Raw genomic sequence first — 10,359 nt, forward strand, 5'->3', positions numbered from 1 at the left:
ATAGGTACAAAGGGCGGGCAGCAAGAGAAATTACTTACCAAGAAGACTGAAAGATGCAGCGAGTAGATCACACCTCCTTGTCTAGTTCAGTGAAGACCGAGATTTGACAGGTGACAATCAGGACCTTGCATTTCACGCCAGCAAAGAAGATATAAATCTTTGTAAGAATGAGGTAGACAAAATCCTGACTTCAACGACAACTATATCTCTCTGCTGATCCATTCACCCCTCGACTGCAGTTGTGTCTGCTTGGATGAGGCTTCAACAGACATATTTCATTACCTAATGATTGCTGTCACAAGTTCCATATGTCTACACTAAGAAGACGTTCCAAGGTGAAACTCCTTTCCCTTCTCTTGCCACACAACCGCTGTGAAACTAAGGTTGTTCACCAGTCATTGTAGCAGAGGTTTACCTTGCTGCAGGGTTGAAACATGCGTGAGATGTCTTAAATTTCCAAAATAATATTTTTACCCAGAGATTATACTGACTAATGTCAAATATCCGGAAATGTTAGATCTTTTAGAATTAAAAAATGCTAAATAGTTAAAGTATCTTCAATACAAGACATTTCAAGTTGTAATTTGAAAAACTGTGAAGGTAATTTTCGTTTGGGTTCATGGTCCTATTTACTCAACTTATCATTAATTAACCATGGCTACCATTCAAACCATGTTTGCATCTGGAAACATGGTGGATACTTTCATATTCATGTGTGAAGTAAATGAAGACTTTTGGAATGTCAGAAAGATTATTTGAACCCTCAAACTTTGGCAGTTGTTCCTCTTGAAGGCATTAAGTAAATTTTCATGGAAATATGAAATTTATCAGACACCACACATGAGTTCTCGTAACATCATGCTGTTCTTTCTTGCAGTATCATGCATATTGTGATTTCTCGATTCATTCTTTTTGAGTGTGCATGAGAAATTTGCATATGATCTCTTGTGTGATTAACCAGGAAAAGAGAGAAGAGAATATCTGCAAGTGATTATTACCAGTGTGGCCAAAGAACAAGTAGTTGCACATAAAAAAGGAAATAAAAACCATGATAACATAACTGCTTGAAAAGTTTCAGAAAAATAAATCCAACACTGTCCCCGATACTGTAAACGAATTTTACTTAATACCACTGCGGGTAGAACATATGCTTAATATAGTAAACAACTGAAATTATTACTCAGAAATTATAGTTGAAGTAAATAAAGTAAATCAAGTGACCTTCGAAACCCTTTGCAATGTACATTCCAAGTATTTCCAGGCAGATTTCTTTACTTTGCCTTGAGATGTTTTTCCTTGATCACTGTTTTCCCTACCTAAATACAATGAATATCTCTTGAACTAAGGGCAATTCACAGTATTCCATGATGAAGTTCCTTCAAAGTGGGAAGTAATTGTACTGCCGTTGCCATCCTCATTCAGTACACTCACTTTAAACTTTCATGACTAGCCTTCAGACTTAATGCTATGAGACAAAAACATCAAAATTTTATTTGTATGGCATATCAGCAGAGCGTGTTTAATGCTCTTAGTGCCAAGACATTCATCAGTGCCTACTTTTTCTTTAAATCTTCAGCTGAAAACCCTCATGGACAGAGTCAACAGCCTATAGACCCAATTGGGCTCCAAAGGGAAATCAGCCCACAGAGAAAGACGCGTTATCGGAAATACGACAAATAAATGCATTTGAGTCAATAAGAAATAAAACAGATACACCTGAATTGAGGAGACGACAACAGTAAGCAGGAATTAATTTGCACGTCGCCTTAACATCTGGCGATCAGCTGATTCCACACCTGCACTTGGCAAATTGTCTCTCATTCTAGTTGTTGTCAAACTAAAACTTTTAGCAAACTGAGCAATATTAAACTTGATATTAGAATATGACTCATTGTTAGCAGCACCAGCCTACCCAGTATTGCGATAAAAAACAGCTACGGTAGGTAAAGAAGAGTACAGAAGATGTTTGTGATAGTGGTACACTCTATACAACAATGAACTTAATTTATGTCTATGCGACATGTCAACATTAAAAGTTAGCTAAATAAACTTGGCTGATTATATGAATCTACTCAATAGTTTGAGACGAGAATCGACACCTGAAAACGATGCTGGAGCACAGTACTCTGAAGAAAAGAGTTAGAACACTTAGATATAATAAGCACCAAAAAACATTCAAAAACATTTCTGCAAAATACCAACTTTTAGACAAGAAAGGAAGGCATATTATGGGTATACTTCTCAAAAGACTTTTTTTTGATTAAAATTTATGTATAAAATCTCAAGAGTCACGAACATTTGAAACTGTACTATTTGAATGTAAATCAGGGTGCCGATGCAAAAAGTATTCTAGATCGAGTAACTATCAATCTTTCAATTGTAGAGGGGTAAAACTTCATGCTCCAGATCCTACTCCACCCATGAGTACTTCCCAGATCTCTATTAAAAAATTCTGCAGCCACGGACCTATAGTACAAAGAAGGGACAAGAGATGGAAAAGTAGCAACACTGGCGTATGCAGTCAATTCGTTCTCCAGATCTTGCTACATGTCACTATAACTGGTTCACTTAAGATAGATTCTTGGATGAGCCCTATGCCTACGACCGCTGATTATCTGGTACCGGGAGGTAAGCAGCTCCTAGCCAATCAGTGGTCGCCAAACAAACGTCTCGTAGGCATAGGACTCACCCAAGAATCTACCTTAAGTGAACTAGCTATAGTATAGTCTTATCAACCACTATCTTGATGAACACCTGAAATAAACAAGGCTTATATTAACAGCCTATATTTAGGGCCTTTGGGTTCCTGCCAAAAATTTTAAAAATTATTTGGATTTAATAAAATATCTACCAATCCTCAATACTCTTAGCTTGTAGATAAGTGCTTTATTATTCACATGGTCAAAGGCTACACTAAAATCCAAACAAGTCAAGGGTGCCTCCGCACCCTCATCAAGAGCACTTTGCAAGAAGAGAGATATTGAGCAGAGTACATCATAAGTACCAAAGCCTCCACAAAATAAACTGTAATGCTGGTAGCAGGTTAATACTCCAACAACCCTGCAAAACCTTAGCTAAAATTGAAATTAGCCTTTATTCTGAGGGGCATGAAGATGGACTTATTCCTTCATGTAATGCAGCAATATTTTGCATCCTCCAAACACAAGGAAACCTTATAAGCCCAACAAACTTTCTGTAGATAGTAGTAATCCTAGGAGTAATAAAATCAGTAGGCTTTAAAAAAATAGGAAAGATACTATTAGTGTATGCCACCTTAACTGTTAAGACCCAGAAGCAAAGTTTTGATTCCATTGACCAAAACGTAGGCTCTTAAAAGCATGACAGGCAACACCAAGGACTCAGCAAGCTGTTTTCTCACAAAGATGTGAGCTAGAAGTTCTGCCTTCTGTTTAAAGAAATATACAGCAATTCCACCGGCTGCTACCAAGGGAGGCATGCTGGAATCCCCTCTTAAGAGTGAAGACTTAAGGATAAACCACCACTCAAGGTCATCACCACTGAAGAGCACCCTCATTATAAGCTCTGTCAGCTGCCTCATGCTGAGCCATCAATGTCAGTAACATTTCACCTGTCTTGTTGAATCAGTGGCGTTTTCTTGGCTACTTGAAACTCTCCATTGTTACCCAGAGGGGCAGGAAGCAAATTACTTTGATACTGAAATAGTAGTACTTTGTTCTTCATTGGTTGGTGATCTGTGGATTGAGCTTTGATTGATTGATTTATGAAATTTAGGATATGAAACCAGGAAGAAGGATACTTTTGGCCAATGAGGGAATTGGAGAAGTTGAACAGCAAGATAAAGATCCAGAAAATAAAGGAGATGAAATACAAGGATCTAAAGGTGGAACGAGGAGAAAACCCGTCAGTTACAGGTAATAGTTAGAGGGGTTGGAGAGCAAGAATGAAGAAAGGAAGAGGAAATTGAGGTAAAGAAAAAGGGCAAAGAATAGATACAACCAGATGATGCTACAAACACCCTTTAGTAATGGCTGCAGTGCACCGTATGAGGTCCACTCACAGCACTATCCACTAATGGGAGTGAACTGAAACCTCAGATTCAAGTCCTTCCACGAATTCTTTTTGCCAAATGACATGCAACTGTCACATAGCGTGTAACTACTAATGCCTTACTGGTAGAGTCCTCTGCAAGACAGAGTAATATACTTAATGGGATACAAAACATTTGATGTGAAATACTTTCACCTTCATGTTTCTAAACTTGACCCAGAAAGTGAATGAATTCCTCTACAATTGCTCTATTGTAATAGATTGGCAACTGAGAATATAGCTTGCTGTACTTATTCACTTTTTTAAACAAGCAACAAATTTCATTCAGAGAACCATCAAGATGCTTATTTATTAAATTTATGGTTAATCACTTGAAAACCAACCTGAAGTGGTTATTTCATTAGCGAATGCTATGCACTACCAGAGCATGAGACACTGAGCAAGGATTTTAGTTAAGCGTCGTACATAACATCTAATTAGCCCTATAATAGATATACAAACCTGAACTGCAGTTTATACCAGCAGTTAGTGGACATTATGATCAGATACAAATGGCTCAAGAATATTTGTTGAGAGACTAGAAAAGCTAACCACTGTTATACTTTATCTTTAGTACAGAGAACTCTGCCAATATGGCATTACTATTATGAGACTGTTGCACGTTAGTCGGCGTAAATTTTGGTGTAAATTGCTCAATACTGGGGATCATTATGTAAAAACTTTACCGAAATTAGCCAGGAATGACTTAAATATTGAAATATATTCTTAATGGCGAGCATACTACCAACAATATGTGAACGCATAATTTACTAGAAGTGATCGCCTCCACACTTCTTTAACACTATTATATTCTAATCTTGTTGAAAACAAAGGATAGAAAAAGGTAGAAGTTGGTGATATGAACTGTCTGGAAAGTACAAATAGAATAGGCATAAATGAAAGGTTTATCATGGAAGCATGAAAGCGTCCATAGGACAAAGGCGAGTGACCTTTTTAATTCAGGTGTGACAGGACGAACGCGATGGTAGGTAGGTGATGTCCTGTCTTATCGATCGCATCGCATTGCTAGATGAATGAGCTTCTTTGTAATACATCCTCACATAGATCCATATAAATATGCATATATATATATATATATATATATATTATGACTGGTAAAGGTGTTCTGTAACAACAGAATTCCATCTAATAAAAGGAGCCCATAAAAAACACAAATGTAGAGAGAAAAGTACTATATTTCAGAGACTGCTGTCTCTCTCTTCAGGTATATGAATGAGAAAAGTTTACAGAAAAGGTGGTATTTATACCAAGAGATTCGTCCACAAGTAAGCCAATTTAGGTCACCCCAGCTGATAATCTTCCTTTAATCTTCTTAAGCGTTGGTTGAATGAACACTGCGTCGACGATGTCTGATGTCCAATTCCCTTTTGAGATGTTCATTACCTGCTTTCTCTTTTATTAAGGCCGATTCCATCATTTGACTCTTGTACCGGCAGTTGCTGCTATAAATTACACGTGACATATTCCAGTTTATTCTATGGTTAGATGTTATAATAAGTAGATCCGACAAAGACGCAAAATTGTAATAATGGACAAAGACTTCTACCTCGACAAAATCAACCAGCTCCTTAGCGACACAAATACTTACGAAAAACTGACGAAAAATCCCCTCCAGAACGTTCCCACAGAATTTTTTCGGAAAGTAAGATTAATTGGCCAAGACAAAAAGAGTATTGAACTATTAGAGAAATTTAAAGTAATTAATCCTAAATTACCCTACTTTTATGGTCTTCCCAAAACTCACAAAGACAATCTTCCATTCAGACCCATCGTTTCATGCGCCGGAGCTTTCAATTACAAAATTTCTAAATGGTTAGCTGGCCTCCTTTCTCCTTTTTTAGGCACTTTTTCTCCCAGTCACATCAAACATTCGAGGAAGACTTTTGTCACAATTCAGAGAAGCACATATACCACTTCACAACATAAAACTTTTAAGCCTTGACGTAGACTCCCTATTCACAAAAGTACCAGTACAGGACGTTCTTCAGTTTTTTAAGGGAAAAATTATCCCCCTATTCAGATCATTTCCCCTTTGGCACTTGACAAAAATAATAAAGTTAGTTGAATTATGTGCATCTAATAACGTATTTCATTCGGGGAATCATTCTACCATTAAGCAAAAATTCGGGTACAAGTAACAACAAAAATTCGGGTGTAGTATGGGTAGTCCTTTAAGTCCTATTTTAGCCAATCTGTACATGGAATACTTTGAAAACTACAGTAATAAATGCAATAAAACCCAAAAACATGCTGTGGATGAGATACGTGGATGACATACTAACAAAATTAAACGCATTATGACCAGCATCAAATTTAAAGTTGAATGGGAAACAGACAACAAAAATTCCTTTTCTTGATGTTTTAATAATCAGAGACACGACAGAATACAAATTTACCATATACAGAAAACCAACGTTCTCACTTTCATATATTCACTACTTTAGCTATCATGACAATACTATCAAGATAAGTCTAGCTAGCAACCTATTCTTAAGAGCCTTACGAATTTGTTCCCCAGATTTTCCTGGAAAAAGAATTTGAACTAATTCGCAAGCAACTCTCATCTTTAAAGTATCCTGACCATATAATTGAGAAAGCAATTCAAAAAGCAAACGTAATTTTCTACCGACCCCCTAAAGACAAGACCAGAGACACACCCAACAATAAATAAAAATTCACCCCACCTGGAGACGATTAAGAGAGTAACTCACACCCTTGGGAAATCCAACCCTTTTGCATTTACCTACCCAAAATACCTTAGCCAAATCCCTGATTAACGTCCAACAAAGGCATCGCCCAAAGACTCGGGAGTATATGAGATCCCATGCCAGGACTGTGACCAATCTTACATCGGATTTACAGGTAAATCACTTCCAGAGATTAATACAACACAAACGGTCAGTTAGGTATGGACAACAGAACTCGGCTATTTTCAATCATATAAATGAACATAACCATAGAATAAAACTGAATATGTCACGTGTAATTTATAGCAGCAACTGCCGGTACAAGAGTCAAATGAAATATGGAATCGGCCTTAATAAAAGAGAAGCAGGTAATGAACATCTCAAAAGGGAATTGGACATCAGACATCGTCGACGCAGTGTTCATTCAACCAACGCTTAAGAAGATTAAAGGAAGATTATCAGCGGGGGTGACCTAAATTTGGCTTACTTGTGGACGAATCTCTTGGTATAAATACCACCTTTTCTGTAAACTTTTCTCATTCATATACCTGAAGAGAGAGACAGCAGTCTCTGAAATATAGTACTTTTCTCTCTACATTTTGGTGTTTTTTATGGGCTCTTTTATTAGATATATATATATATATATATATATATATATATATATATATATATATATATATATATATATATATATATATATATATATATATAACAAGGCTCCAAAAAATATATCTCCAAAAAATGTGCACTCACGGCAACTAACTCACATACTTACAAATATTGCCTCATAATCTCCAAATATGTGTCTCCATTTGCAACAAAGATGGCTGCAAAATAATTGAACTAAACATAGCTCATATCACATTGGCAAATATCAAAAATGGCCAAAAAATATGTCTCCCATATATTATATCTCAAATATAACTCCAAAACAATATATACCTCCAATTATAACTCCAATTCTCCAAAGAATAACTCAATGTTATAGTAAAAAACTATAAAAACTCTCTCCATTTAGCATAACTGCTACAAAAGGGCAAAAACTCGGCAAATAAAACTGTCTAGTAAATTCTAGAAAAAACCACCCATGTGCCACAAGTCACTATAACAGAACTCCCAACTCACAGTGTCTAAGCAAAGACTTCCCCATATGCACTACGACATAGCCATTAGAAAACTTAACCAAGTTTCCTATCTCTCACAAAGTTGTCACAAATACAACTAATGTATTGTGCAAGAAAACTCACAATTTCTGGAACACAAATATCCAGAGAAAAAATGTAGTGCCATTACGTATGCATTCAAACGTGCAAAAATTCTCCCATATATTTCTCTATAGCATCAAATAGCTAAAACACGAACACGTTCCATTAAATGACTCTAAGTCATGAACTGAGACATTAAAAAATATCCACACCAACTGGAGAGAAAAAATAAATTCAAATTCACCCTTGGTAAAAAAAAAACTTGTGTCAGCTATGGCTAATTTCCAAAAAAGGAGAAAAGAAAAATCAACGGCACTGTTCACTATCTCCCGTAACTCACTAGATGTCAAGCAATTATCTGCTGAACTCATAAAAAAAAGAAAAAAAAACTAAAACAATGTGTTGTTTGTAGGTACATGAAAAAGACGCATTTCACATGTACCAGTATTATTATGTTATTATTATGTTCAAACATTATTTCACATGTTGCGTGCCATTAGAGTATCCCATGTTAAGTCCAGTAATATGATATGGCAACATTTAAGTATTGGCAACATTGTAATTATTGCTCTCGTGAGGCAGTCTCGTCTCGTCTGTCTGTTTGTTTAGCTGGCTGCTCTTTGTCCACTGGATCTTGTATATATTTCTACAATAGACATTTGGAACCTACATTTAAGTTGTGTCCTTGCCCCTCCACTTAAGGTTAAGGAGTTTACCAACACATACATTGTTAGTTCTTCCCATAATCAAAAAAGATTTCACCTCCCTTGACAGCATTAAAACACCCACGTATTAATACATAAAAAATCAGTATCAGAAATATCACTATCACAAAATCACAAAATAAATTGCTATCATCAAAATCATCAGTATCAGTACAAAAAATATCACCAATGTTAATGCTTGTCCATTCTCCAAAAATTCAGCACAAGATTCAGCAAAATTCCACACAATTCACCAAGATTCAGCAAAACTCATCCCCGTGAATCACTGAAATATTCTCCAAAGTTACAAAAACTCAACAATTAATTAACACAAGACTTCTCCCATTAATTCATTGTAATAATTCTCCTTGAATAATTATCTGTAATAATTATCAACTAATCTCCCATGAAATATCTCAAATCTCTCGTAAAACAATTCTCCCGTAATGATAATTATACTTAAGCAAACCTCCCGTGACACATCTCAAGTACAATAATTATTAATAATAATAATAACTCTACACAGCAATAATTCTCTTGCAAAAAATTTCAAGTAAGGGTGAAATTCAAATAGCATACACTAGTATTGCTGAATCCTATGACATACAATTTCTCCAGCATGCAACACCATGACATAACACCATTGCCACACAACACAGATACAACACCAATCATCGGCATTTCAAAGTAATTTCTCCAACACAATAAAAAAAAATAATCTGTGTATCCCCCTTATATTTGTGTCTTTCAAGGCACAAAGAAACATATAACACATCCCGTGCATGTTAACTACTTTTCCCCTCATTTTCGGAAAAGAAAAATCTCTTTTTATTTCCTTTTCTCTTCCTCCAAGAGAGAGAGAGAGAGAGGAAAAAAAAAAATCTTTTCTAAAAAAAAGACTCTACGGGCATTTCACTTCATCAACTAATCAATCAGCTGACATCTTAGCATTCAATGTCAAGGCCAAATCCATACCCCAACACAAAGAAAAAAAAAAAAGGAAAGGAAAAGGGGGAGTTCACCCACACTGAGAAAAAAAAAAAATTTCTCCCCCCCCGTGAGAACAACCCTCAGTAAAGCGGCAGAACAGCCGAGGCAATACCAGCAGTATCCCCATCTCCCCTTGAACAGTGTGTGAGGACCCCTTCCCAAGATATACACTAGTGCCCATCCCTGCACTATCTCTCGAGTGAGGCTAGTGGTACCTTCGCAATACCCTCCCAAGGGATGCCCGTACCCTCGCAATGCAAGGCGCCTCTCTGCAGAAATGTGCTGAGCCCGTAAAATTGTGGCCGCTGTGTGTCTCTAAGCCAGATATGCTTATCCAAGCACAGTTCACATGCATAGAAAAATACACTCCTATGTTTTAAACAAAGACGAATGCATACGTCTATTACAAACACGTGCAAATGAAGAAAACACGTCACTATGGGGCAAAGACAAGAAAAATTGTTGACCTCTTGAACCAATCCCATTTCCCTGAAATATTTAAACAAAAACCCTCTCCCTTCAAACCAAGTTTTAACACTCACCACTCCATAATGGGAAAAAAGAACTCGAAATTCTTCGTAAAACGCGGCAGTGATATATGTATTAAACACAACACCCGCACGGGTATCTCGGAACACTCTCGTCATTGCACAAGCAAAAGTCACACTGGGTGCGCTCACTGCT

Source organism: Macrobrachium nipponense, chromosome 17 (assembly GCF_015104395.2).
Source record: "Macrobrachium nipponense isolate FS-2020 chromosome 17, ASM1510439v2, whole genome shotgun sequence".
In the NCBI taxonomy this organism is placed as follows: domain Eukaryota; kingdom Metazoa; phylum Arthropoda; class Malacostraca; order Decapoda; family Palaemonidae; genus Macrobrachium; species Macrobrachium nipponense.